Raw genomic sequence first — 24,301 nt, forward strand, 5'->3', positions numbered from 1 at the left:
ACAAAAAATACAAATATTCCAATAAAAAACGCTGACCTGCCACTGCCTGCACTGATATCCTGTGAGTGTGACATGATGCTTCACTAATGTCTCTGACTACAGGGGTTAGTGTTTCTGTTTTACCTATTGGTGTGTGTGTGTGTATGTGTATATGTGACTGTGTGTGTATTTATGCGTGTGTGTATGTATGCGTATGTGTGTGTGTGTGTGTGTGTGTGTGTATTTATGCGTGTGTGTCTGTATGTATGTGACTGTGTGTGTGTGTGTATGTATGCGTATGTGTGTGTGTGTGTATATGTATATGTGACTGTGTGTATGTGTATATGTGACTGTGTGTGTATTTATGCGTGTGTGTGTGTGTGCATGTATGTGACTGTGTATGTGTGTATATGTTTGTGGAACCATAAAATTACAGACCTTGTTACAGCAGGGGGGGGTGGGGGGTAAAAAGTGTCACTATACAGTACCACTATATACAGTATGGGTGGCTGGACCATGTCACTGACTACTGTGGTCACTTTATAAAGTACTGGGGCGGGTAGGGTCAGGCCAGCCATCTCACGGGCAGATTACAGCCTGTGTCACTAACTCACTATATACAGTACTGGTGGGTTAAACAGTGTCACTATATACAGTAATAGGGGGTCAGACCATATCGCAGACTGTGGGCACAGGGTACCTCCTTTTGCAGACATGTAATCTGATTCACATTTTTTTTCTGTGTTAAATGTAAAAAAATAAATAAATTAAAAACATATTTTATGTAAGAACTAACCTGATAAATTCATTTCATTCATATTGGCAAGAGTCCATGAGCTAGTGACGTATGGGATATACAATCCTACCAGGAGGGGCAAAGTTTCCCAAACCTCAAAATGCCTATAAATACACCCTTCACCACACCCCCAATTCAGTTTAACAAATAGGCAAGTAGTGGGGTGATAAAGAAAGGAGTAAAAAGCATCAACAAAGGAATTTGGAATAATTGTGCTTTATACAAAAAAAAAAATCATAACCACCATAAAAAGGGTGGGCCTCATGGACTCTTGCCAATATGAAAGAAATGAATTTACCAGGTAAGTTCTTACATAAATTATGTTTTCTTTCATGTAATTGGCAAGAGTCCATGAGCTAGTGATGTATGGGATATCAAATACCCAAGATGTGGAACTCCACGCAAGAGTCACTAGAGAGGGAGGGATAAAAAATAAAAAAACAGCCAAATGCTGAAAAAATAATCCACAACCCAAATATAAGTTATTCTCATGAAGAAAAAAAAACTTAAAACAGCAGCAGAAGAATCAAACTGAAACAGCTGCCTGAAGAACTTTTCTACCAAAAACTGCTTCAGAAGAAGCAAATACATCAAAACGGTAGAATTTAGTAAATGTATGCAAAGAAGACCAAGTTGCTGCTTTGCAAATCTGATCAACTGAAGCTTCATTCTTAAAAGCCCACGAAGTGGAGACTGATCTAGTAGAATGAGCTGTAATTCTCTGAGGCGGGGCTTAACCCGACTCCAAATAAGCTTGATAAATCAAAAGCTTTAACCAAGAAGCCAAGGAAATATAGCAGAGGCCTTCTGACCTTTCCTAGGACCAGAAAAGATAACAAATAGACTAGAAGTCTTCCTGAAATCTTTAGTAGCTTCAACATATTTCAAAGCTCTTACCACATCCAAAGAATGTAAGGATCTTTCCAAAGGATTCTTAGGATTAGGACACAAGGAAGGGCTAACAATTTAACAATTTCTCTATTAATGTTGTTAGAATTCACAACCTTAGGTAAAAATTCAAATGAAGTCCGCAAAACCGCCTTATCCTGATGAAAAATCAGAAAAGGAGATTCACAAGAAAGAGCAGATAGCTCAGAAACTCTTCTAGCAGAAGAGATAGCCAAAAGGAACACTTTCCAAGAAAGTAGTTTAATATCCAAAGAATGCATAGGCTCAAAAGGAGGAGCATGTAGCGCCTTCAGAACCAAATTAAGACTCCAAGGAGGAGAAATTGATTTAATGACAGGCTTAATACGAACTAAAGCCTGTACAAAACAGTGAATATTAGGAAGATTAGCAATCTTTCTGTGAAATAAAACAGAAAGAGCAGAGATTTGTCCCTTCAAGGAACTTGCAGACAAACCCCTATCCAAACCATCCTGGAGAAACTGTAAAATTCTAGGAATTCTAAACGAATGCCAAGAGAATTTATGAGAAGAACACCATGAAATGCAAGTCTTCCAAACTCGATAATAAATCTTCCTAGAGACAGATTTATGAGCTTGTAACATAGTATTAATTACTGAGTCAGAGAAACCTCTATGACTTAATACTAAGCGTTCAATTTCCATACCTTCAAATTTAATGATTTGAGATCCTGATGGAAAAACGGACCTTGAGACAGTAGGTATGGCCTTAACGGAAGTGGCCAAGGTTGGCAACTGGACATCCGAACAAGATCCGCATACCAAAACCTGTGGGGCCATGCTGGAGCCACCAGCAACACAAATGATTGTTCCATAATGATCTTGGAGATCACTCTCGGAAGAAGAACTAAAGGCGGGAAGATATAAGCAGGTTGATAACACCAAGGAAGTGTCAGCGCATCCACTGCTTCCGCCTGAGAATCCCTGGACCTGGACAGGTATCTGGGAAGTTTCTTGTTTTGATAAGAAGATATCAGATCTATTTCTGGAAGACCCCACATCTGAACAATCTGAGAAAACACATCCGGATGGAGAGACTACTCCCCTGGATGTAAAGTCTGACGGCTGAGAAAATCCGCCTCCCAATTGTCTACACCTGGGATATGAACCACAGAAATTAGACAAGAGCTGGATTCCGTTCAAACAAGTATCCGAGATACTTCTTTCATAGCTAGGGGACTGAGTCCCACCCTGATGATTGACATATGTCACCGTTGTGATATTGTCTGTCTGAAAACAAATGAACGGTTCTCTCTTCAACAGAGGCCAAAACTGAAGAGCTCTGAGAATTGCACGGAGTTCTAAAATATTGATTGGTAATCTCGCCTCTTGAGATTTCCAAACCCCTTGTGCTGTCAGAGATCCCCAGACAGCTCCCCAACCTGAAAGACTCGCATCTGTTGTGATCATAGTCCAGGTTGGCCGAACAAAAGAGGCCCCTTGAACTAAACGCTGGTGATTTAACCACCACATCAGAGAGTGTCGAACATTGGGATTTAAGGATATTAATTGTGATATCTTTGTATAATCCCGGCACCATTGATTCAGCATGCAAAGCTGGAGAGGCCTCATGTGAAAACGAGCAAAAGGGATCGCGTCCGATGCTGCAGTCATGAGGCCTAAAACTTCTAAGCACATAGCCACTGAAGGGAATGACTGAGACTGAAGGTGCCGACATGCTGCAACCAATTTCAATCGTCTCTTGTCTGTTAGAGACAGAGTCATGGACACTGAATCTATCTGGAAACCTAAAAAGGTGACCCTTGTCTGAGGAATCAAAAATCTTTTTGGGAAATTGATCCTCCAACCATGTTTTCGAAGAAACAACACAAGTTGATTCGTGTGAGATTCTGCAGAACGTAAAGACTGAGCTAGTACCAAGATATCGTCCAAATAAGGAAACACTGCAATACCCTGTTCTCTGATTACAAAGAGTAGGGCACCCAGAACCTTTGAAAAGATTCTTGGAGCTGTTGCTAGGCCAAATGGAAGAGCAACAAATTGGTAATGCTTGTCTAGAAAAGAGAATCTCAGGAACTGATAATGTTCTGGATGAATCGGAATATGAAGGTAAGCATCCTGCAAGTCTATTGTAGACATATAATGTCCTTGCCACCTCCATAGGAGGCAAACTTTGTAAAACTGAATTGTGGGTGTGGGGAGGGGTGTATTTATAGGCATTTTGAGGTTTGGGAAACTTTGCCCCTCCAGGTAGGATTGTATATCCCATACGTCACTAGCTCATGGACTCTTGCCAATTACATGAAAGAAAAAAGATATGTATCAAATTCACCTTTTTTTGGGGGGGGGGGGCCCTTCTTAGATTCTTGCACCTGGGCCCTGTAGTTTCTAGTTACGCCTCTGACCACACATCTAGGTTTTTGATGTCCAGTATACTGCATGCTCTTTAATCCTATCACGTAGTGTTCCGACTTACTGTATTAAACATTGTTTGCAAGTCAGGTATATTACGTGAGTGGTACTACAAGTTGTCACACTTGATACGTAAGATCCGTGCCCTCTGTTATTGTATTAACTGTGTGCTTCCGTTTTGATATACAGTATGAATAAACAAGGAGTGTTTTAAGTCTGCCTGCTTGGAACTACTTTTTCTATGGGACTTGGTTTTTGAGTGCAGAAGTTTTCCACTATACTTAACTGAATAAATCACTGCAATGACACACAAATACTTAACCCTTGCTTGCCTGTAAAACACATAATGACTGCTGCATAACACCTGTAGCATTATTATAACTCTGTGAATATTTGGAGCACACACACACTCAAGTGGTTAAATCCCTACGTTGTAACACAACCACAGCTGTTATTTAAACCTTTGATTGACCAGAAATTCACAAATCTATTGGAAGACTGCAAAAAAAAAGTGTAAAAAAAGTGTTGTAAATACAAGTCATTTACTGTCCCTTTAATGGACTGAAATATAGTTTATACATTAGCCTTCAGGACCAAAGGTTTGGCACAGCAAATTGTATAAAAGAATGGAATTTATACCCAGAAGGCTTTGGCTATGCTCACTTAGCTTTAAGTGACAGTTTCAAAGTAAAGTGTCATAAATTCCTATTTGTGAAAGAAAAGTATTACTATAAATAATTATTTTGTTATTTAAACTTTGTTTGTGGTTCGTTCCTTACCTTCAAGGTCCATGTCAGCCACAACCAGTAAGCTGCTTCCAATAATGGTTTGGAGTTAAAGGAGTGGGAAGAGAGCACTGAGCCTGGCTGTCACAGAGACATAGCAGCCAGGTATAAGTGCTGAGTAGCTATTACAATAATACATGCCACAGAGAGGAAAGATTGCCAGGTGACACTTAAAGGGACAGTTTTTTTTGGGGGGAGGGGTTGAGTATCTTGTGTGTAGAGTGTTTAAACATTGATCTTTGTGTGTTAAGTGAGGCCACTGGGGTAAAACGTATGGTCTGTGTGTTACTGGCAGCAAAAGAGGTAAAATGACTGATTTCTATAAAACTGGCATTCAAGGATAAAATCATTGTTAATTTGTGAAAAATAAATATAATGGGGTCCAGCATGGGACAGTCAGAGCTTTGGGGGGGGGGGGGATCTATAACCCCACCTGCTACCTGTACCAAGTCCCTACTGGTAACTCTAAGTCCAACACTTCTTTTCAACCAAACAACAGTGCCAGGGTGTTTTCTGTATGAGGCTCCAAGCCCAAGTTAAAGCGCCTTGCTTCCATAATTAAACAGTAAATACATTTAATAAGCATAGTATTGAGGTTATGCCCTGGGTACTGACCTGTATAAATCTATCATTACATTCCAGTGTTGTGCAGCAACTCTACTTCAAATACTGCAGTGTAACCTAGGTTCCAAAATGGCAGCCCCCATAAACAGAGGGAGGTGCATGAAATGTATTAAAGGGATATGAAACCTGCAATTTTTTGTGATACAGAGCTGTAATACAGGTTTCTAAATGTACTTCTGTAATCAAATTTGTTTCGTTCCCATTGTATTGTTTGCTCATGAGGTACATAGGCGCCTGGAGCACTTGCTCTTTCAAATGGATAACATTCTTTAAAAACAGCTGCTCCAGACACGTGCACACTCCTGAGCTGAAGGCCCTACTTTTCAACAAAAGATACCAAGAGAACGAAGATAATTTGATAATAGAATCAAATTAGAACGTTTTGGTTTTTTAAATTTCTCTGTCTGAATGCCAATTTAATACATTAGTTACTGTGACCAGTATCAATTAAATAAATATAATTTAAAACTATATCATCAGTGTATTTTAGCAAGTTAATATGATTAAGCAAATACATTAAGGGTTAATAAACAAGATAAAACCGGCAGTCATGACAAAAATAAAATGCAGATTCACTATTAAAAGAACTGAAAAACCTAATATTCACTAAGACTAAATATAGGTAATGCATCATTATAACTCTGCTGTGAGTAAACCCTACCTGGGTTTTTTTGTTGTTGCTTTTTTCACTCCAGAAAAACAAGGATCAGGGCAGATTCTGTGTTCAGTCTGATATCGCCCAGCTCAGGACTTGTTCTGTATCACATCTGCAACAAGAGGAACCATCTGTAACAGACTTAGAAGAAGATAAATTTTCATCTATACTGAGAAGCATATTCGTTTACTATTTTCTGACAAATTCAGGGAATTTTACAAAAAACCCAAAAACAAATCAGGGATTGAAAGAGTTTTCTTTTGAATTACAGATATACCCCGCTCATACAGCAGGTTAGGGACCGGAGACCCGCTGTAAAGTGAAAACCGCTTTATAGCGAAACAACAAGGTTTTAGCTTTCCTTTCACTTGCTATCGTGTTAAAAATCTTAAAAACATGTTTGAACTAACATATATTAGGTGTGCAATAGCATTTCGTTCCCATTACAGATTGAAAGTAAACTCGATAGCTTGAGTGCAATAGCGATTTACGCTAGAATGATTGCTGCATCCTCAGAGCTCTGTTTTTTTTTTTTTTGCAAAACAAAAAAAAAAGTGTCACAATACACATCAAAAATACATTCCAAAGTACAGTTACACTCATAATAACGCTAGTAAAAATCATTACAAAAAAATATTGTACACAAAAGTTATAAAGGCTAAAAGACAAAGGGCTTTAACATTGAGATCCATACATATAACATGAAAAAATGTAAATGTTTGTGTATGTATATACAGTATATATATATATATATATAGTGCTTTTTTGTAAAAGAAAAGGTGCTGGTATTCACCGATTATTAAATAAAACAAATGTGCAAAAGAAATCACAAAGCGTGAAACAATAAAGTATAAATATGATATAAATACAAAGCGTAAATCCCAAAATAATAAAATATATAGAAGGATATGTCCGTCCAAAAAAAGAAGGATTGACAAGACGCAGTCTGGTGAGCTGAATCTTCAATAGGGCCTCAAATGAGAGAATAAAACACAAAATAGTGTAATACTGCAACCCTCTGGGTATAGCTCGATAGAAAGGATGAATGATTACTCACATTTGTTGGAGCTAATACAAGCTCTATGGTATGCACACACCTACTTTATACTGGTAGGCAAACAGTATCCCACAACGGTATCAGGTACAATATAAAATATTTATTAAAACATTAAAATCGTTCACAAATGCTCAGTGAATTATACTGTACAAAGGGATCCAAATGGAAAACAATAAGTACACACTGTCCATAGCAAACCAAGGTACTGGATGGATGCAGATAGAAAGCCGGGATATGACCCCTCATGAACCACTACCCTCGATCAGCTAGGTTATGCTACATAGTAGATGAGGTTGAATAAAGACCGAAGTCCATCGAGTTCAACCTATACAAATCTAAAATATATACAAAAAGCTCCAGTTAAGCTTAAATAATCCTACTAAAAGGTGACCCATTTAAAACTAGCAATCATATCCATGAATTTTGTTTATAGACAGAAATGTATCTAAATAATTTTTAAATGTATCTAGGGTATTGGCATTCACTACCTCCTTTGGTAATGAGTTCCACACTTTTATTGCTCTTACAGTGAAAAAACGTTTCTGTTGCAGGAGATTAAATCTCCTTTCCTCCAACCTTAAATTGTGACCTCTGGTCACAAACAATTTTCTTGGAATAAACAGAGCTTCTGCCATCTCTGTATATGGGCCTTGAATATATTTATATAAAGTAATCATGTCACCTCTTAAGCGCCTTTTTTCTAAAGAAAACAGACCCAGTTTGGCTAGCCTCTCCTAATAGGTTAAATTCTCCAATCCCCTTATTAGCTTTGTGGCCCTTCTCTGGACTTTTTCTAGTTCTGCAATATCTTTTTTTGCGATTGGTCCCCAGAACTGCACTCCATACTCAAGGTGAGGTCTTACCAGGGCTTTATATAGTGACAGAATTATGCTTTCCTCCCTTGAGTCAATGCCTCTTTTAATACATGCTAGTATCTTATTAGCCTTTGAAGCTGCTGCCCTGCATTGTGCACCCACCTTTAGATTGTTATCTATTACTACCCCCAAATCCATTTCCTCCTGTGTTTGGCTAAGTCTTGTCCCATTTAAATAATACGTTGCCTGCTTATTTTTACTTCCAAAATGTAGAACCTTGCATTTTCCTGTATTAAATCTCATTTTCCATTTACCTGCCCATACTTCTAATTTTTGCAGGTCCCTTTGTAACAAAAGTTCATCCTGCTCTGACCTAATAACCTTACTTAACTTGGTATCATCTGCAAAAATAGAGATGTCGCTATTTAATCCTTGCTCGAAAGTCATTTATAAAAATATTAAAAAGAATAGGGCCTAGCACTGATCCCTGGGGTACTCCACTGATTACCTTTGTCCAATCTGAGTATGATCCATTTACTACTACTCGTTGCTCCCTATCTTTTATACAGTTATTTATCCACAAACTAACATTTTCAGCTATTCACAGTCTCCTAATTTTGTGCATTAATCTCTCATGTGGCACTGTATCAAAGGCCTTTGCAAAATCTAAGTATATCACATCAACTGATTCCCCTTTATCTATATTTTTACTCACTTCCTCATAGAATCTAATTAGATTAGTTTGACATGATCTATTTCTCCTAAAACCATGTTGATTAGAACTCATAATCTTGTTTACACAAATATGCTCATCAATATAATCCCTTATAATCCCTTCAAATATCTTCCCCACTATTGATGTCAGACTAACTGGTCTATAGCTTCCTGGATCATCCCTACTTCCCTTTTTGAAGAGTGGCACCACATCAGCTTTACGCCAATCCTTGGGTACCATGCCTGAGGATAATGAGTCTTGAAAAATTAAGAGTAGAGGTTTGTCTATAACAGTGCTAAGATCCCTTAAAGGGACATTATACACTCATTTTTTCTTTGCATAAATGTTTTGTAGATGATCTATTTATATAGCCCATAAAGTTTTTTTTTTAGATAAATGTATAGTTTTTCTTATTTTTAAATAACATTGCTCTGATTTTCAGACTCCTAACCAAGCCCCAAAGTTTTATGTGAATACTGTCAGCTACCTTCTCCAGCTTGCTCCTGCTTGTGTAAAGGGTCTTTTCATATGCAAAAGAAGGGGGAGGGGGGAGTGTCTTATTTCCCACTTGCAGTGGGCTTTCCAGCTACCTTTTCAACAGAGCTAAACTGACAGCTTCTAAGTAAGTTTTTAAACAGTTTTATACTGGATTTTTATATCAGTATCTGTGCATATTATTCTTTATAGTAGTGTCTTTTACATGCAGTTATATGAAAATTAGTGTATACTGTCCCTTTAACACCCTTGGGTGTATTCCATCTGGGCCTGGAGTTTTATTTACCTTAATATTATCCAATTTGTTCCTGATATCTCTATACATAAACCAATTAATGGTATGGGCTGGCATGTTCTATTTTGTTCCAAAGTATCATCCAATGGTTCCTCTCTTGTGTATACTGAAGAAAAAAACTGGTTTAGTATCTCAGCCTTCTCCCTGTCACTGTTAATCATGCTACCCTCCCCGCATTTTAATGTACCTATATTGTCTTTTAGATTTTTGGCTATTTATGTACTCAAAGAACCTTTTGGGGTTAGATTTAGAATCCTTTGCAATTAATTTTTCATTTTCAATTTTGGCTAATTTGATTGCTTATTGCATGCTTTGTTACATTCCTTATAAATATGGAATTTTGAGTCTGTACTATTTTCTTTGAATAATTTAATGCCCTACGTTTTTTCCTAATTTCTCTTAACACATTTATATTCAGCCACATTGGCTTGGATTTTTTATTTTTATAACCATATGGTATTTGTTGATATGTATATTTATTTAACAAAGTTTTAAATGTTATCCATTTATCCTCTGTATTTTTATTAGAGAATACTTTGTCCCAAATTATATTATTTAATGATTTCCTTAAATCGTTGAATTTTGCTTTCTTAAAATTAAAAGTCTTGGTTAAACCTTTAAGACACTGCTTATGAAAAGAAATTTCAAATGTGACCATGTTATGATCACTGTTACCCAAATGTTCTTTGACTTCTATGTTTGATATTATATCTGTATTATTTGATAGCACTAAATCCAATATAGCGTTACTCCTAGTTGGCTCCTCTATTAATTGTGACAAGAAGTTATCCCTGAGAACATTTATAAATCTATCCCCCTTAGCTGAATTACTAGTTTCATTGGCCCAGTTTATATCAGGGTAGTTAAAATCTCCCATAATTACAGCACTGTTATTAGCAGCCTTACCTATTTGTATTAGTAGTTGAGTTTCATCCAAGTCACTAATGTTGGGGGGCTTGTAAGCATGTTCCTAGTAATATTTTTTTAGGATTTTTCCCCCCACTTTTTATTTCCACCCACAGGGTCTCTACATTGTCGCCTGTATCAGAAATATCTTCCCTTATTGTAGGTTTAAGGTTAGGTTTAATATACATGCAGATTCCTCCACCCCTTTTCTTATTTCTGTCCCTCCTAAATAAAGTATACCCCTCTAAGTTAACTGCCCAGTCATGTGAATCATCCCACCAAGTTTCAGTTATACTGATATCATCATAGTCCTCTTCTGCAACTAAGAGCGTCAGCTCCCCCATTTTACCTGTCATGCTTCTTGCATTTGTTGTCATACATTTAATTTTCATGTGCTTTCTGCTGATACTTGGTGTGCTTTCCTCCATACTTTCTAATGTGACATTTCTTAAGTCATCTCTTCCTTGAGATATTAAGGGAGTGACATATTCAGAGACTGATCTCTCTATTCTATTGTGTTCTAACTGACCCTCCCCCTCTTTGCCTAGTTTAAAAGGTTCTCTAAACGTGCTACCATCCTTTCCCCCAACACACCTGCACCCATGTCATTCAGATGCAATCCATCCTTACTGTACAAATTGTACCCAAGTGAAAAGTCAAGCCAGTGCTCTAAAAATTCAAGCCCCTCATTTTTACACCATGTTTTTAACCATGAATTTACAGACCTTAGCTCCTTCTGCCTTACTGAATTAGCACACTGCACTGGTAATATCTCAGAAAATATTACTTTGGAGGTCCTTGCTTTAAGCTTGCTACCTAAGTCCCTGAAGTCATTTTTTAGGACTCTCCATCTCCCACTGATTTCTTCATTAGTACCAATATGCACCATGACTGCAGGATCAGACCCACATCCCTCTAACAATCTATCAATACGCTCCACAATATGCCTAACACGAGCCCCTGGAAGACAGCAAACTGTTCTATTTATAGGGTCTGGATGACAAATTACCCTATCAACCTTCCTAATAATAGAGTCTCCTACCACCAACATCTGTCTCAGGCCCCTCTTCCATGACTGAAGGACTGTTAACTATAATATGCCCCTCTACCATGTCTGAAGGACTGCCCACCATAGTATGCTGCTCTTCCACAACTAAAGGACTGTTCACTATACTAGGCAACACAGCCCTCTCTGACACTGCCACCCCTGAACTGATATCCCCAACATCTTCACTTAATCTGGCAAATCTGTTGGGGTGTACCAGCTCAGAACTGGCCTGTCTCTTCCGCTTACCTTTACCTCACCCTCTAACTGTGACCCAGCTACATCCTGGAGTCTCCTCATCTGAATCCTCCCCATTCCCACTGCTAGAACCATTAACAATTAGCTCAGTCCTATCCATTTCCCTTTCAAGAGTCTGAATTTCATGCAGTGTTGCAATTCGTTCCTCCAGAACTCCAATATGAGTTTCTAAAGAGACAATATGCTCACATTTACCACAAACATATAATCCCTGAAGTGGCTGCTCCAGTGATGCAAACATATGGCAAGCTGTACACTGAATAAGATTCTCACACATTCTTGCTAAAATATTTAACTTAAAAGTAAAAAATAATTATATTTCCCCTTGGTTACTCCAAATCCTTGTTTGCCTAACTACCTTGGTTAGCTAACTATTATACTTAAACAGATAATCTTACTTTAACAGAGAATCAATACAGCAGACCCACTTAGAGCAAGCTCAACAGAGTTAATGTGCTAAATTTATAGGCTTGCAGCAAAGGCCCACACAGGTGAAAATAACCCCTCCCCTAATTACACACACAGGAAACAAAAAAAAAATGGAATGGAAGAAATAAGCGTCACTGGCACAAACTGATGTAATGATGGGTAAAAAAGTTACGTTCCAACATACATTTCCCTATCAAACTTGCAGCTTTTTCAAGGAATAAAGTGCGCATGTCCTTATCGTCTTTTATATGCCCTATAACAAACATAACCAAAAGTTCCTGATGAATAATCCACCATTTGTATTGCTGGTATATATACTAGAAATGTGGCAATTTAGACCACTTATTGAAACTTAGATACATCGTTTTTTGATACATAATATATGGAAACATTGTTAAGGCAAATGTGTTCAATACATAAAACCATTTGTTTTCATGGACTATGTGACTATCGTATACAAATAAAGAGCATAATAAATTCAATAAAAAAGTTATAAAATATAACTAAACACAAAAAAAACCTAAATATTCCATTCAATATTGAGATTTGTAATATGATAAAGTTATAACATTTTAAAACATAATACATAAAAAATCAAGATGAATAAATTTAGAAACCCCTAATTCATACAGTATATGAAATATTATAAGAAATGATGAACTTCAAAATCTTTATTGAGAACGTTTGGTATGAAACAATCCGGATCCATTTCATCTCCATATGTCCCAATGTATTCTGAATATCTCCACTCTCAAATTGGTCTGCAAATTCATAAAAACTATAACTCAGCTACATTCCTATTATGTTTCTTATTAAAGTGGGCAGAAACCGAATGATTCAGAAAACCTCTCTCAATATTATAAATGTGTTTGCTTAATCTAGTTTTCAATAATCTAGAAGTACGCCCTACATAAATTAAATTACATGAGCAGCGCAAGAGGTAAATTACATTTTTACTGTTGCAAGTAATACATTGATCTATATTATAACTTTTATTACCATCCTTGGAATAAAAGACATTTTAGTTGTTTGTTTCATTTGTTTGCATGCGTTACAACACTGACATTTCTGAAGCCCATTTCTGACCCTTTTTACTAATAGTTTTAGCCACATTATTTGAAAGTTGATTTTTAAGATTTGGAACCTTTGTGAAAATTATATTTGGGCTGACCCCCAGAAACTCTGACAATCCAGAGTGTCGTGTGCGGATACCCCAGTGTGTTATGTCGGAATACTAAGGCGTTTCCCATATTATTTCCATATTTATTTACGCTTTTCTCTTTTTTGTTTGAATATTCAAGCAACTCATTTCTATCTAGTTTTAATGCCTCCTCTATAGTGTCATTCAGATGTTCAGAATAATTTTTTTCAAAAAAGCGTTTAAGAATTTCTGATTGTTCTTTATATTTATCTGTATCCTTCCAGTTTCTCCTAATGCAGAGAAACGTTCCTTTTGGTATGTTGTTAAGCCAATATCTTTGATAGCAAATGTGTGTTGATGTAATTATTAATGTCTATGCTTTTAAAAAAGTTTTTACTTTTTAAATGATTATCCTCAACATAGATTTCAAAGTCTAGGAACTCCATCTAAGCTTTACTGTACTTCCACGTTAAAGGGACAGTCAAGTCCAAAAAAAACTTTCATGATTTAGATAGGGCATGCAATTTTAAACAACTTCCCATTTTACATTTATCACCAATTTTGCTTTGTTCTCTTAGTTGTTATTCTTAGTTGAAAGATATACCTAGGAGGATCATATGCTAATTTCTTAGACTTTAAAGACTGCCTCTAATCTGAATGCATTTTGACCACTAGAGGGCATTAGTTCATGTGTTTTATATAGATAACATTGAGCTCATGCAGTGACCTAGGAGTGAGCACTGATTAGCTAAAATGCAAGTCTGTAAAAAGAACTAAAATAAAGGGGCAGTCAGCAGAAGCTTAGATACAAGGTAATTACAGAGGTAAAACGTGTATGCACGTCAGCAGAAGCTTAGATACAAGGTAATTACAGAGGTAAAACGTGTATTATTATAACTGTGTTGGTTATGCAAAACTGGGGAATGGGTAATAAAGGGATTATCTTTCTTTTTAAACAATAACAATTCTGTTGTTGACTGTCCCTTTAAGTCTACTTTGAATTCATTTCTCTTTAGATCACTCAAATTCTAGCAGCTAATATTCGCTCCCTGACCATATTATAAAAAGGTCATCAATATAGCAATGATAAGACACCAGATATTGTGCCCACGCCAAGCCATATACATACTTATTCTCCCAATTCACCATATACAGAGTGGCATAGCTGGACGCAAATCTGGTGCCCCTCACTGTACCTCCAATTCATAAGAAATAATTGTTATCAAACCAGAAATAATTGGTTTCAAGAACTAAGTTGATATCTTCCAAAATAAATTCCAATTGTTTCGGATCCAAAGTTTCCTCTTTTATTAAAATGTTTCTTACTGAAGATAAGCCCAAAGTCTTATCTATAATAGTGTACAGAGAGGATACGTCACTTGAAACAAGCCACCAAGATTTATCCCACTCTATGTGTTCCAAAACATTAAGGATACTTATAGTATCTTACAGATAACATTTCATACTCTTTACATATGTTTGCAAAAATTGGTCAATGTAGAATGAAAGATTACTAGTTAATAAATTTACTCATGAAACTATAGGGCAACCTGGTGTATTATTTAAATCCATGTCAATCTTTGGTAGCACATAGAATATGGGTGTTCTGAGGAACTTAGTACTAAGAAAAATATATTTATTGTTATTTAATATTTTGTTTTTAAGACCCTCATTTAAATATTTATCCAATCTATCTCTAAATTTCATAATTGGGTTAGAGGTCAATTTAGTGTAAGTCTGAGTGTCATTAAGTTGCCGATAGCATTCTGCTAGGTATTGTTTTTTTATCTAATATGACGGTCTTGCTGCCCTTGTCCGCAGGCTTGATGACAATTTAATCCAGCGTCTTCACCCATACAGTGAAGACACTGGAAAAACGCTGCTGAGACTTTAGACTCTAGCAGCTAGGAGGAACACAGCGAGTAGTCTGTCAGAGTGCGGCTGACTTAGGGTGAATTCCAGCTAACAACTTCAGAGGTCCGGTAAGGATTAGAACATATTGGAACATTTTTAGAGAAAAATTTTGAACCTTTATTCTTGGGGGTTTAAAGAGTTATCTGCCTAAGTGTTTTGTTTCTTAACTTTAATTTTTTGCTTAAAGTAATGCAATTTTAGATTAATGTCTGAACACTTAGGAAGCAGTGCGTAAGCATAAGAAAAGCTTTATTTACAAAAGGAGGGCTATCTCTGCTATGAGAGCAGGTTAGTCCAAAAAGAATGCTTTTTTGCACTTAAATTGAATTATTTAGTTTAGTTCGGACGATTACTGGAACTTGAGACAGAAAAATATACCCAGTTTTAAAATATAACCTTTATTAGTTGATTTCTAAAAAAACAGAATTTATGCTTACCTGATAAATTACTTTCTCCAACGGTGTGTCCGGTCCACGGCGTCATCCTTACTTGTGGGATATTCTCTTCCCCAACAGGAAATGGCAAAGAGTCCCAGCAAAGCTGGTCACATGATCCCTCCTAGGCTCCGCCCACCCCAGTCATTCGACCGACGGACAGGAGGAAATATATATAGGAGAAACCATATGATACCGTGGTGACTGTAGTTAGAGAAAATAATTCATCAGACCTGATTAAAAAACCAGGGCGGGCCGTGGACCGGACACACCGTTGGAGAAAGTAATTTATCAGGTAAGCATAAATTCTGTTTTCTCCAACATTGGTGTGTCCGGTCCACGGCGTCATCCTTACTTGTGGGAACCAATACCAAAGCTTTAGGACACGGATGAAGGGAGGGAGCAAATCAGGTCACCTAAATGGAAGGCACCACGGCTTGCAAAACCTTTCTCCCAAAAATAGCCTCCGAAGAAGCAAAAGTATCAAATTTGTAAAATTTGGCAAAAGTGTGCAGTGAAGACCAAGTCGCTGCCTTACATATCTGGTCAACAGAAGCCTCGTTCTTGAAGGCCCATGTGGAAGCCACAGCCCTAGTGGAGTGAGCTGTGATTCTTTCAGGAGGCTGCCGTCCGGCAGTCTCATAAGCCAATCGGATAATGCTTTTAAGCCAAAAGGAAAGAGAGGTAGAAGTCGCTTTTTGACCTCTCCTTTTACCAGAATAAACAACAAACAAGGAAGATGTTTGTCTGAAATCTTTAGTAGCCTCTAAATAGAATTTTAGAGCACGGACTACGTCCAAATTGTGTAACAAACGTTCCTTCTTTGAAACTGGATTCGGACACAAAGAAGGTACAACTATCTCCTGGTTAATATTTTTGTTGGAAACAACTTTCGGAAGAAAACCAGGCTTAGTACGCAAAACCACCTTATCTGCATGGAACACCAGATAGGGCGGAGAACACTGCAGAGCAGATAACTCTGAAACTCTTCTAGCAGAAGAAATTGCAACCAAAAACAAAACTTTCCAAGATAATAACTTAATATCTACGGAATGTAAGGGTTCAAACGAAACCCCTTGAAGAACTGAAAGAACTAGATTTAGACTCCAGGGAGGAGTCAAAGGTCTGTAAACAGGCTTGATCCTAACCAGAGCCTGAACAAATGCTTGAACATCTGGCACAGCTGCCAGTCTTTTGTGAAGTAAAACAGATAAAGCAGAGATCTGTCCCTTCAGAGAACTTGCAGATAATCCTTTCTCCAAACCTTCTTGTAGAAAGGATAGAATCTTAGGAATTTTTATCTTGTTCCATGGGAATCCTTTAGATTCACACCAACAGATATATTTTTTCCATATTTTATGGTAAATTTTTCTAGTTACAGGCTTTCTAGCCTGAATCAGAGTATCTATTACAGAATCTGAAAACCCACGCTTTGATAAAATCAAGCGTTCAATCTCCAAGCCGTCAGTTGGAGGGAAACCAGATTCGGATGTTCGAATGGACCCTGAACAAGAAGGTCCTGTCTCAAAGGTAGCTTCCATGGTGAAGCCGATGACATATTGACCAGGTCTGCATACCAAGTCCTGCGTGGCCACGCAGGAGCTATCAAGATCACCGAGGCCCTCTCCTGATTGATCCTGGCTACCAGCCTGGGGATGAGAGGAAACGGTGGGAATACATAAGCTAGGTTGAAGGTCCAAGGTGCTACTAGTGCATCTACTAGGGTCGCCTTGGGATCCCTGGATCTGGACCCGTAGCAAGGAACCTTGAAGTTCTGACGAGACGCCATCAGATCGATGTCTGGAATGCCCCATAATTGAGTTATTTGGGCAAAGATTTCCGGATGGAGTTCCCACTCCCCCGGATGGAATGTCTGACGACTCAGAAAATCCGCTTCCCAATTTTCCACTCCTGGGATGTGGATCGCAGACAAGTGGCAGGAGTGATCCTCCGCCCATTGAATTATCTTGGTCACTTCTTTCATCGCCAGGGAACTCCTTGTTCCCCCCTGATGATTGATATATGCAACGGTCGTCATGTTGTCTGACTGAAACCTTATGAATTTGGCCTTTGCTAGTTGAGGCCAAGCTCTGAGAGCATTGAATATCGCTCTCAGTTCCAGAATGTTTATCGGGAGAAGAGACTCTTCCCGAGACCATAGACCCTGAGCTTCCAGGGATTCCCAGACCGCGCCCCAGCCCACTAGGCTGGCGTCGGTCGTGACAATGACCCACTCTGGTCTGCGGAAGCTCATTCCCTGTGACAGATTGTCCAGGGTCAGCCACCAACGGAGTGAATCTCTGGTCTTTTGATCTACTTGAATCGTCGGAGACAAGTCTGTATAATCCCCATTCCACTGTCTGAGCATGCACAGTTGTAATGGTCTTAGATGAATTTGTGCAAAAGGAACTATGTCCATTGTTGCAACCATCAATCCTATTACTTCCATGCACTGCGCTATGGAAGGACGAGGAACAGAATGAAGTACTTGACAAGAGCTTAGAAGTTTTGATTTTCTGACCTCTGTCAGAAAAATCCTCATTTCTAAGGAATCTATTATTGTTCCCAAGAAGGGAACTTTTGTTGACGGGGACAGAGAACTTTTTTCTTTGTTCACCTTCCATCCGTGAGATCTGAGAAAGGCTGGGACGATGTCCGTATGAGCCTTTGCTTTTGACAGGGACGACGCTTGAATCAGGATGTCGTCCAAGTAAGGTACTACTGCAATGCCCCTTGGTCTTAGAACCGCTAGAAGGGACCCTAGTACCTTTGTGAAAATCCTTGGAGCAGTGGCTAATCCAAATGGAAGTGCCACAAACTGGTAATGCTTGTCCAGAAAAGCGAACCTTAGGAACTGATGATGTTCCTTGTGGATAGGAATATGTAGGTACGCATCCTTTAAATCCACGGTAGTCATAAATTGATTTTCCTGGATAGTAGGTAGGATCGTTCGAATAGTTTCCATTTTGAACGATGGTACCCTGAGAAATTTGTTTAGGATCTTTAGATCCAAAATTGGTCTGAATGTTCCCTCTTTTTTGGGAACTATGAACAGATTGGAATAAAATCCCATTCCTTGTTCTCTTATTGGAACTGGATGTATCACTCCCATCTTTAACAGGTCTTCTACACAATGTAAGAATGCCTGTCTCTTTATTTGGTTTGAAGATAATTGAGACCTGTGGAACCTTCCCCTTGGGGGTAGTTCCTTGAATTCCAGGAGATAACCTTGAGAAACTATTTCTAGCGCCCAAGGATCCTGAACATCTCTTGCCCAAGCCTGAGCAAAGAGAGAAAGTCTGCCCCCCACTAGATCCGGTCCCGGATCGGGGGCTATCCCTTCATGCTGTTTTGGTAGCAGTGGTAGGCTTCTTGGCCTGCTTACCCTTGTTCCAGCCTTGCATTGGTTTCCAGGCTGGTTTGGGTTGTGAAGTATTACCCTCTTGCTTAGAGGATACAGAATTAGAGACTGGTCCGTTTCTGCGAAAGGGACGAAAATTAGGCTTATTATTAGCCTTAAAAGACCTATCCTGTGGGAGGGCGTGGCCCTTTCCCCCAGTGATGTCTGAAATAATCTCTTTCAAATCAGGTCCAAATAATGTTTTACCTTTGAAAGGAATGTTAAGCAATTTTGTCTTGGAAGACACATCCGCTGACCAAGACTTTAGTCAAAGCACTCTGCGCGCCACGACAGCAAACCCTGAATTTTTCGCCGCTAATCTAGCTAATTGCAAAGCGGCATCTAAAACAAAAGAGTTAGCCAATTTAAGTGCTTGAACTCTGTCCATAACCTCCTCATACGAAGATTCTTTACTGAGCGATTTTTCTAGTTCCTCGAACCAGAAACACGCTGCCGTAGTGACAGGAACAATGCATGAAATTGGTTGTAGAAGGTAACCTTGCTGTACAAAAATCTTTTTAAGCAAAGCCTCTAATTTCTTATCCATAGGATCAATGAAAGCACAACTATCTTCGATAGGAATAGTAGTGCGTTTGTTTAGAGTAGAAACCGCCCCCTCGACCTTGGGGACTGTCTGCCATAAGTCCTTTCTGGGGTCGACTATAGGAAATAATTTCTTAAATATAGGGGGGGGGAACAAAAGGTATGCCGGGCCTTTCCCACTCTTTATTTACTATGTCCGCCACCCGCTTGGGTATAGGAAAAGCGTCGGGGGGCACCGGAACCTCTAGGAACTTGTCCATCTTACATAATTTCTCTGGAATGACCAAATTGTCACAATCATCCAGAGTAGATAACACCTCCTTAAGCAGTGCGCGGAGATGTTCTAATTTAAATTTAAATGTCACAACATCAGGTTCAGCTTGATGAGAAATTTTTCCTGAATCTGAAATTTCTCCATCAGACAAAACCTCCCTCATGGCCCCTTGAGATTGGTGTGAGGGTATGTCAGAACATTTATCATCAGCGTCCTCTTGCTCTTCAGTGTTTAAAACAGAGCAATCACGCTTTCTCTGATAAGTAGGCATTTTGGATAAAAGATTTGCTATGGAGTTATCCATTACAGCCGTTAATTGTTGCATGGTAATAAGTATTGGCGCACTAGATGTACTAGGGGCCTCCTGTGTGGGCATAACTGGTATAGACACAGTAGGGGATGATGTAGTATCATGTTTACTCCCCTCATTTTAAGGAATCATCTTGGGCAATATCATTATCTGTTGCAATACTGTCCTTACTTTGTTTGGACACTATGGCACAATTATCACATAAATTTAAATGGGGAGGCACATTGGCTTTCATACATATAGAACATAGCTTATCTGATGGTACAGACATGTTAAACAGGCTTAAACTTGTCAACAAAGCACAAAAAACGTTTTAAAATAAAACCGTTACTGTCACTTTAAATTTCAAACTGAAAACACTTTATTACTGAATATGTGAAAAAGTATGAAGGAATTGTTCAAAATTCACCAAAATTTCACCACAGTGTCTTAAAGCATTAAAAGTGTTGCACACCAAATTTCAGAGCTTTAACCCTTAAATTAACGGAACCGGAGCCGTTTTTACATTTAACCCCTATACAGTCCCAGAATGAGGCTCTGTCTATAACTAGAAAGGCCCCCATCTGAAAAAGGTGTCCAACACAGTGCCTGCCGTTTTTCTAAACGTTCCCCAAGATTATAATACCAATAATTAGTTAGAATCTGCATAATATGCCTAGTAAAGCAATTGTTTTAGCCCAGAAAAATGTCTACCAGTTTTTAAGCCCTTTTTGAAGCCCTTTATTCTTTTATGTTTAACTAAGAAAATGGCTTACTGGTCCCCATGAGGGGAAATGACAGCCTTCCAGCATTACATGGTCTTGTTAGAAATATGGCTAGTCATACCTTAAGCAGAAAAGACTGCTAACTGTTTCCCCCAACTGAAGTTACTTCATCTCAACAGTCCTGTGTGGAAACAGCAATTGATTTCAGTTACTGTCTGCTAAAATCATCTTCCTCTTACAAACAGAAATCTTCATCCTTTTCTGTTTCAGAGTAAATAGTACATACCAGCACTATTTTAAAATAACAAACACTTGATAGAAGAATAAAACTACATTTAAACACCAAAAAACTCTTAACCATCTCCGTGGAGATGTTGCTTGTGCAACGGCAAAGAGAATGACTGGGGTGGGCGGAGCCTAGGAGGGATCATGTGACCAGCTTTGCTGGGACTCTTTGCCATTTCCTGTTGGGGAAGAGAATATCCCACAAGTAAGGATGACGCCGTGGACCGGACACACCAATGTTGGAGAAAAGACAGCATAAAGTATATATGTATGCTACCCTTTGAAATGTTAAAAACACTCTCTCTGTTGCAATTATTTAATACTTAGCCTACGCAGTGCCAAGTATATAGGATACTTAGTAATTCTATTATAGGACCCAGATAATGTTATAGGTATAAATATCGGTTAATCTTCCATATGGCTATATGGCCTTATATATGGCCAATCTATTAGATTACCACTAGGGAATATTGGTATTTTATATACCCATTGCACTTAAGTTCTGGGGTCTTTATTTGTCAGATTGCTCTCAAGCTATGTGAATAGAAATATATGTAGCACAGCTATGGATTGTGGATTATTAGTTGCTTAAATTAAGGTTCTAGTTAGATTTGTCTAAACAGGAAAACTAAACCCCATACTCACGAGTTAGGCTTCACACAACTAAATATGTATCTATGTATATATCACTTGTTCTTATGAGTTATCACGTCAGTGAGTTACTTCAGTATAAGACTAAAACTATATTTCTTAGTTGTCTTGTGATTCGGTCGAGTATGGATTAGATTCTATGTAATAGTCCGTGTACAATTATGAGGGGGGTCAACATACATGTACTAGTTTTAATTAGCGGTAGTATGCATTCACTGATACTGCACGTTGTAGTATTTAGTAATAGTCATTTAGCATTATGATAAGTTTTTTAAGGTTCAACAAACTCACAATATCTGTGCCAATATATACTCAGATTATTCTTAACTTATCCCACTTTATTACAGTGTGAACTATTATATCTTGTCACACAGCCTGTGTTTGAGTTGTACTGCAACGTTACAGACTATCAGCTTAGAGTGGCTAACCCAGGATATCTAGTATAATGCCGTATGATCAGTACAGGGTATCAGATTTCTAGTATATTACTATTCTTTCCCCCTCTGTAATATCTATACGGTATTGCTGCACAATTGTTAGCTAGAAACTTAATCAGTCTTATTTAAGCTAATATACCGTAGCTAGCATTATGCTCTGAAGACATAACAGATACCCAATTTTTTTTACGCTGAGAAGAGCAACAGGATATACCTGCTTGTGACTATAAAAAGCCACAAATTACTAAGTATAGTTTTTTTAAAGAAATAATTTTTAAGCTAAAGTAACAAATTATTTTTCAACCAGAGAGGCAATTAAAAAACGAGGACCCCTGACGCAGCGTTTCACTTAACGCATCCTCAGAGGGGTTACCCGGGCCGGCATACTTCCGGAAATATATAGGCTTCATATGTCCCACCTTACTCATCTGATAGGTCGGGGATTGCTATTCTCATTGGTAGAGCCTAAATCAATCAATCACTGGATAGATGACGTCAATTTCGTTACTATGGAGACAGCGTGTAAACGGTATGGTTGTTATGATACAAAGGAATGAATACGGATTGTGAAGCATCTTGAAGTTTCATAATAGTTTCTCACTCGCATATTTTTTAAGAGTTTATTACCTTATGTACCCATTTTTGCAGGCGCACATAATAGCGAGGAGGGAATAGGAGATTATTTCCTAAAAGTTATACGAATCTTGTATAGATAAATTCCATGTACTTTAAATTAAAAATATAAATTTATATTTTTAATTTAAAGTACATGGAATTTATCTATACAAGATTCGTATAACATTTAGGAAATAATCTCCTATTCCCTCCTCGCTATTATGTGCGCCTGCAAAAATGGGTACATAAGGTAATAAACTCTTAAAAAATATGCGAGTGAGAAACTATTATGAAACTTCAAGATGCTTCACAATCCGTATTCATTCCTTTGTATCATAACAACCATACCGTTTACACGCTGTCTCCATAGTAACGAAATTGACGTCATCTATCCAGTGATTGATTTAGGCTCTACCAATGAGAATAGCAATCCCCGACCTATCAGATGAGTAAGGTGGGACATATGAAGCCTATATATTTCCGGAAGTATGCCGGCCCGGGTAACCCCTCTGAGGATGCGTTAAGTGAAACGCTGCGTCAGGGGTCCTCGTTTTTTAATTGCCTCTCTGGTTGAAAAATATTTTGTTACTTTAGCTTAAAAATTATTTCTTTAAAAAAACTATACTTAGTAATTTGTGGCTTTTTATAGTCACAAGCAGGTATATCCTGTTGCTCTTCTCAGCGTAAAAAAAATTGGGTATCTGTTATGTCTTCAGAGCATAATGCTAGCTACGGTATATTAGCTTAAATAAGACTGATTAAGTTTCTAGCTAACAATTGTGCAGCAATACCGTATAGATATTACAGAGGGGGAAAGAATAGTAATATACTAGAAATCTGATACCCTGTACTGATCATACGGCATTATACTAGATATCCTGGGTTAGCCACTCTAAGCTGATAGTCTGTAACGTTGCAGTACAACTCAAACACAGGCAGTGTGACAAAATATAATAGTTCACACTGTAATAAAGTGGGATAAGTTAAGAATAATCTGAGTATATATTGGCACAGATATTGTGAGTTTGTTGAACCTTAAAAAACTTATCATAATGCTAAATGACTATTACTAAATACTACAACGTGCAGTATCAGTGAATGCATACTACCGCTAATTAAAACTAGTACATGTATGTTGACCCCCCTCATAATTGTACACGGACTATTACATAGAATCTAATCCATACTCGACCGAATCACAAGACAACTAAGAAATATAGTTTTAGTCTTATACTGAAGTAACTCACTGACGTGATAACTCATAAGAACAAGTGATATATACATAGATACATATTTAGTTGTGTGAAGCCTAACTCGTGAGTATGGGGGTTTAGTTTTCCTGTTTAGACAAAATCTAACTAGAACCTTAATTTAAGCAACTAATAATCCACAATCCATAGCTGTGCTACATATATTTCTATTCACATAGCTTGAGAGCAA

The 24,301-nt window shown here is 38.0% G+C and overlaps 1 protein-coding gene across 1 annotated transcript in view; it reads right to left on the bottom strand.

Moving 5' to 3' along the window:
- ARAP1 (ArfGAP with RhoGAP domain, ankyrin repeat and PH domain 1) overlaps nt 1-24,301 on the bottom strand; it is an 860,101-nt gene that overhangs the window by 702,938 nt on the left and 132,862 nt on the right. The window contains exon 3 of the mRNA XM_053708778.1: nt 6,145-6,250. The gene's annotated coding sequence lies outside the window, so the exon portion shown is untranslated. The remainder of the gene's footprint in view (nt 1-6,144; nt 6,251-24,301) is intronic.

Source organism: Bombina bombina, chromosome 3 (genome assembly GCF_027579735.1).
Source record: "Bombina bombina isolate aBomBom1 chromosome 3, aBomBom1.pri, whole genome shotgun sequence".
NCBI classification, from domain to species: domain Eukaryota; kingdom Metazoa; phylum Chordata; class Amphibia; order Anura; family Bombinatoridae; genus Bombina; species Bombina bombina.